This window comes from Marmota marmota, unplaced genomic scaffold (genome assembly GCF_001458135.2).
Source record: "Marmota marmota marmota unplaced genomic scaffold, marMar, whole genome shotgun sequence".
NCBI lineage: Eukaryota > Metazoa > Chordata > Mammalia > Rodentia > Sciuridae > Marmota > Marmota marmota.
Window position 1 is genome coordinate 53,200,907 of NW_026000005.1, and position 6,547 is coordinate 53,207,453.

The following is a 6,547-nucleotide window of genomic DNA, read 5'->3' on the forward strand; positions in this document are numbered from 1 at the left end:
TTGGAGTTACCTGAGGCAGTGTCTGAAAAAGTGACTACCCACAGAGATGTGGTGGGAGGTCAGGAAATCCAAGGGCAGGTGGCACTGCAGCCTTCCACCTGCAGGTGGGGAAGTTAGGGTGCATCAGCCGCCCAACCACAGGAGGGGAGCAAGGGGAGCAAACACCTTAGCCTGACCTGGTGTCACTTTGGCTGAGCCCTAGGGGAAACTGGAGCAGGGAGCTTGGAGCATCTGGAGTGATCCCCCAAAGAATGGGATAAAGGGACTGAAGAGGAGAGCATACAGTTGGAGGCCTCACCCCTCTGGGTCCTAACGCTGGTCCACGTCTATAAATGCTCTGCCTGTGCTCGGAATGGCTGTGCTGGCTGTGTGGTGGGTACAGATTTCTGTATTTCTGCTAATTTAAGTCAACTTGAGCTATTAATCTTTTATAAAATTGAAATCTTCAATTAGGGGCTGGCAATGTGATTCAGAGGTAGGGTATTTATTTGCCTAGTATGTGCAAGGCCCTGGATATGATTCCCAGCACTGAAAAAGGAAAAAAGAAAGAAAGAAAAATATCTCCAGCTACAATCTTGGAATATCTGCCTCCCCACCCCCCAGCCTGGCTGAGGTTGCCAGATGTGCTACACTGGAGAGAGTCAAGTGATTTTGAGGGTGTGCATCAAGATTCTGTGACTCCCTCCTTAGAATGCCTGTGTGTCCTTTGTCTGTGGTTTGAGGTTTTTAAAATTTTTTTTACTTTAAAGTTGAGGATTATATATGATTATATATACATCCACCCAGTTTCCTGAGGTTCATGTTTGCTAATTTTTTATATTAAATTTTTGTGTCCTTTTTAAAGTGTTTCTCTTTCAGACAAACCATGGTTGGAATTAAGTCTGCCATTTCTACCTTTAACTGTAATTTGATCCATTTACATTCACAGTGATTGCTGGATGTCTAGGCTGACTTTTGCCACCTTATGAAAACTTCCACTTCCTCGATGCTATCATCCTTATTTCTCATTGCATGTTGGCCTTTCTTCTGCTTACTTACACATTTTTATTTTTATTCTTATGGCAACTGCCCTGAATTTAAGACTCTTTTCTATTTCATTTACCCAGTGTATTAACCAGCTTTATGTGACCACAGTGAAATACCCAAGACAATCAACTCGTGAAGAAAAAGATTGATTTTGACCCCTGGTTTTGAAGGTTCCAGTCCAAGACCAAGTGGCCCCATCAGGGTCATCGTGACAGAAATGTGTGTCAGAGCAGATTGCTTACGTGACAAGCCAGAAAGCAAAGAGAAAGACTGAGAGCCTGGGGTCCCCTGGAAGGCACCTCCCAATGTCGTTAGGACCTCAGGTGAGGCCCCACCTCCTAAGTGTCTGCCGCCTCCCAACAGTGCCACCCTGAGGATGAAGCCCTTAACACAGGACTCTGGAGGACAGTGAGCCCCCACACCAGCACCCAGTGCCTGCCAGGGTCTGTTCTGCACACCTGCAGACCCACACGTGCTTCTGCTTGGCCACAGGCTCCTGGGCCAGGTGCTGCCGACCGGAAGAACCCTGGCACTTCTCTTCTTTCCTTCCAAGACAATCAGCACACCATCCTAAGGTGCTCCTCATTAATCTCCCATTCTCCATGTTTCCTGAAGCTTCTCCCACATTCTCACTTGTGAAATACAAAGATCTTAAAGTGTCTCTAAAGCCTGTATTCCCAAGAATATTTTCATCAAACTTTCAATCTGGCTGGATATAGAATTCTAGCTACAGAGTTTGCTTCCTTAGTACTTTAAAAAGACCCCTTGGTGTCCTCCTCGTGTGCTGTGCAGAAGTCCAGTGTCCAGGGGGCTTGTGCTTTCAGGATTCTTCTGGAACTTTCACAGGGTATGGGTTTCCCAGTCTGTCTCCTGCTTGACTGTGAGCTCTTTCAACCTGAAATGGTTTATTTTTCTTCAGTTAAGGAGAAATGCACCCCACGTTTCAAAGGTTCTCCCTCCTCTGCCCTGGCAGACTCCTCTCCTGGGACGGTGCCTCTGTGCGCTGGCCCCACCCAGCCTTTGACCCTCAGCTTCTCTGCACCTTCTCTGCCCTCTGACTTGGTGGGTGGGCTCGGTGCCCACAATTGAAACCACAGCCCACAGCAGTGTCTTCCCTATGTGCACGGCCTCCCTGATCTGGGCTGCCTCGAGGGACCCCCGTGCGGCTCTTGTCTCCTCTGGCCTGACCGCGTCCACGAGGACCGCAAGTGCGAAGACACGAGAACCCAGGGCCTGGCTCCCGCAGGGTCCCAGAGTCACCTCTGGAAAGACAAGGCTGATACCAAACCAGGCTGTGGGTTGGCCCAGTGGCCAAGGGCAGGGGTAGCCACTGTCCAGGAAAGAGCACTGCTCCCTGGAATGTGCCCGCTTGAGTTCCCCGGAGGGGGGGGAATTGTCCTTTACCTCCACCTCCATCCACCCCCTCCTGCAGCAGAGGGGTGGAGGCCACCCTGCCACGGAGCCAGGGGCCATGGGAGCAGCTGCCATGCGGCGTGGAGCATGGGGCTTGCGGTGTGATGGTCTAAACCGAGGCTGATCTCTCCACATCACAGAGGTCGAAGCTGGTCACAGGCTCCACTTCTTAGACTGGGTGACATATGTCACAGAGAGCTGTCTGGAGGCTGGACGTCCCAGGTCACGGTGTTAGAAGATTCACTGTGGGAGGGCCCGAGGCGCACAGATGGCCGCCTGCTACGTGTCCACCTGGTGGCCAGTGTGAGGGGCTCCCTCAAGCACAACATCTGGAAAATATACGCAGCAAAACTCACGGGATGTGGCTACAGCCCTGCTCAGAGGGAAGCTCCTAGCTTTAAACACGGGCCCAGCTGGAAAAGGAAAGTTTGAGAAGAAATGAATGAGCCACCTGATTCTTAGAAAGAAAGGAAGAGAATCAAAGGAAAGTAAAAAGGGAAAGTAGAGTCTTTGAAGAGTCGTTCTTTACAAAGAAGAAGACGAGAAAAAGAAAACTCTGCTTGTGTTACTCAAGAAAGGAGGGAAGGTACAGAGCGTGGCTCAGAGCCAACTAGGAAAAACAGCCACAGACAGAATGATAAGACGTTAATGTGAATAACCTGAAATATGAAAGGAATGCATGATTTTCTAAATAAAAAATCTCAGAAACTGAAACCAAAATAGTTCAGCAACATGGAAGGAGGCTGCGGCCCCAGGCCTGGGCCCCGATGACCCCCCTAATGTGACTTAAAGTGACCATAGCTACTAAAAGGGAGGTGCCTACCTGATTCTGTCTGTGAAACCAGTACCACATTACTGTCAGAACCTGGCAGAGAGACTTCAAAACAGAAAACCACTGACTGATTTCATGGCAATCCAAGAGGCAAGTTTCAATCCCAGAAGCGGGCAGAACCCTGGCGTGCCTGCCCACAGCCCCACACTGTGGCCGACTTGTCCCAGTGTGGCTCTGCCCACGGGCCAGAGGCCTCGCACAAGCCTAAGTGCAGGGGGCTGAGCCACCTTCTCTTCCACCTGCATTCTAGGACCCTGGTCCACACTTGGGACGGAACCTTGGGCTTTGCTGGGTGACAGGCCCTTGTGCTCTAAGGAGGCAGCTCCCGGATAGCATCCTGGGGGCTGGGCACCGAGAGCCGGCTCGTGTCTAGGCGCTTGGGGAGGGCAGAGGGGCTAGAGACGGGTGAGCAGCAGACCTTGCCTAAGAGATGCCCCCACATTCCCTGAGGAAACCTGACTCCACTGTGACCACTCGAAGGGGGAGGCCCTGAGGAGAGGAGTAGGTCAGTGGCCTGTGAGAGGCTTGAGGAAGCCCCTCACACTGGCCACCAGGTGGACACGTAGCAGGCGGCCATCTGTGCGCCTCGGGCTCTCCCACAGTGAATCTTCTAACACCGTGACCTGGGACGTCCAGCCTCCAGACAGCCCTCTACGGCATATAAGTCACCCGGGCTAAGGTGTTTTGCTACAGCAGCCCAGAAATACACAGACATGACACTCCCTAAAAATCTCTGGAGGACTTGGAGAGCTTATGGGTTGATGAACGCACCCCTAGGGCAAGAGGGTGGTACACCCCAATCTATGGAGAAAGATGCTCCTGTGCTGGCACCTCCTCTGCTGCCTGTTCGTCTGTGTCCTGCACCAGGCCCTGGACAACACATCAGGGATGCACCAGCATTTCTCTGAATTCTGAGAGCTGTCCTAGCAGATTACGCAGCCTGAGGAGGGAGCCGTGAGAACCCTGGCTTGCAGGCAAGTCAGACAGAAGTGGATAACCTGGGCCCCACTACTTACAGCTAAAGTCTGATATGGGCTCAGTTTTGAGGGAGGGACTGAGCCCAACCCCGTGGGGTCTGCACAAGCTCCGGTAACTAGCATTAGCATTGACTTTCAGGACACTCAAGTGTCAGAAAGTCGCAGAATAGACTGACATGGGGAAAACCCCACACATCTGGCCTCAGAAGTATTGATTATAAAGAAAAAAAAATTTCCAAGAGGATGAAACGAAATTGTCATTATTTGCAGATAACGTGATCCAGAAAACCTAAGGGGCAACCAAAGAGCTGCCGGGAGCAAGAAGTTTGAATGCTTAAGAGAAACAGTCACCAGAAGGTAGCAGTTCCCAAGAGCACACGCTAGCCAGACAGACCCACAGTCAGAAAGGTAAAATGCAAGTTTGCCTATGAAGAAATCACACAGAAAACACTGAAACCCTACTGGAAAGAGGTGAGCTGATGAAAAGCACAGCATGCCTTGGGGAAGGAAGAAGAAATAGCCCAACAGACAAGTTTTCCCTGAATCAAAACCACATGCCCAACATGCTCAGTCAGAACAGCCACAGAAGTGCACGTGGAAAAACAGGCGTCAGGACTAATCAGGACACTTGTCACAAAGGAGGAGGAGCAAGACCTGCCAATCAGACCCAAGTACATTAAGACATCCTAATCATTGAAAAGAGTCCAGGAAAGAAGAGGAAACAGATCAAAATTGTGTGATAAATGCTTCATTTAAAGTAATTTGGGGGAAATAAATCAGAGATCAGGGGAGCATGGGAAGGTGAATCCCTGACATCAAGATAAATTCCTGATGGAATAAACATTAATTTGTGGGAACCTGTAACTTTACAAAACTAGAATGAAAGGTGGGGGTACATGCAGCAGGCTGGGGTGGAGATGGCAGGACCACGCCAGGCCATAGAGAAGACAGGTGGCCACTCAGGAGTTGACCTGGCTAGCACCAGGAACAAGATCCACAGACCAGCCCCACGTCGGGAAAGCACTTCAGCTCATACCAAGATGAAGGGAGCTCACAGAAGTGCACAGAGCTCAAGCAAACCAGGAGCACACACAGGAGCAATCACCAGATGGACAAGACAGTTTTCAGAAAGAAAACAGGTCAGCAGCAGCCAAAGACAGGCTCGTGGGTGGGAGCTGGGTGGGAGCTGGGTGCCTCAGGTAAAGAAATGCAGGTCTAGTCAGGGAGGTTTTTTTTTTTTTTTTACCAGATTATCCAAAGTTAACAGGTTGGGCAGTGTCCTGCAAGGTCAGCCTTGAGAAAATCAGCCCCTCTGGGCCATGGTGGTGTCTGGGGCAAAACGTTCAATTTTTCTGGAAGGCATTTTGTCAAAATTCATTTGCATTTAAGGTACTCTGCAGTCATCCCATGGCTATATGCACACAGAAAATTTGCCCAAATGAATAGGCAAGAATGTTCACCACAACACTGATGCAAAAACCGGAGACAGCAAAGGTGTGAAAGGAAATAGGTGGTACATTGGAGTGATTTCTTCAAAGTAGCTGAAAAAGAATGAGTCTCAACAGTGTGTGCTCATGTGGAAAGACAGCCAGGTTGGTTTGCTGAATTATTTAAAAGGGACATAAAAGAGTGCACGTAATCTAATCCTGCCCTTTTTTCCTAAAAGTAATCATAATAATATTGACCTCAGCTGGCACAGCTCAGGCAAGCTACTGTTGGGGTGCACAGTGTTTTTTTTTTCTCTTTTTTAAATATATTTTTTAGTTGAATATGGACTCAATGCCTTTATCTGTTTTTCTGTGGTGCTAGGATCAAACCCAGTGCCTCACACTTGCGAGGCAAGTGCTCTACCACTGAGCCACAACTCCAGCCCTGTGTTTCTCTTTTTTAATACACAATCTTCCTGTATATGTGGCTTGAATTTTCAGGCATGATTTTTTTTTTTTAATGCCAGTGGAGTTAAGGGTGCAGATTAAGACCCAGTTTTATTTTGCTGTCTTTTTGTTTCTTTCTGAAGTTACACTACTGAAAAACGTTAAAAACGTTAAAAACAAGACAGATTTTGCTTTTTAAATCGTGTCAGAGCTGAGACTTTAGAGGAAACCAAACAATGAAGAAACAGTAGGAGTCAAATCACGTGCGATCCTGTTCTAGGACTGGACCTACGCGCTGCGGTCATTTCGAAGCTTCCCCCTGATAAAAATCAATCCTAAAGAACCGGCCTCGGCCTCGAGCACCAAGCCCAGCGGCTCACGGCCAGGCCGCCCGGGCCCCCCCAGCGGAAGCTGGCCGCGCGGAG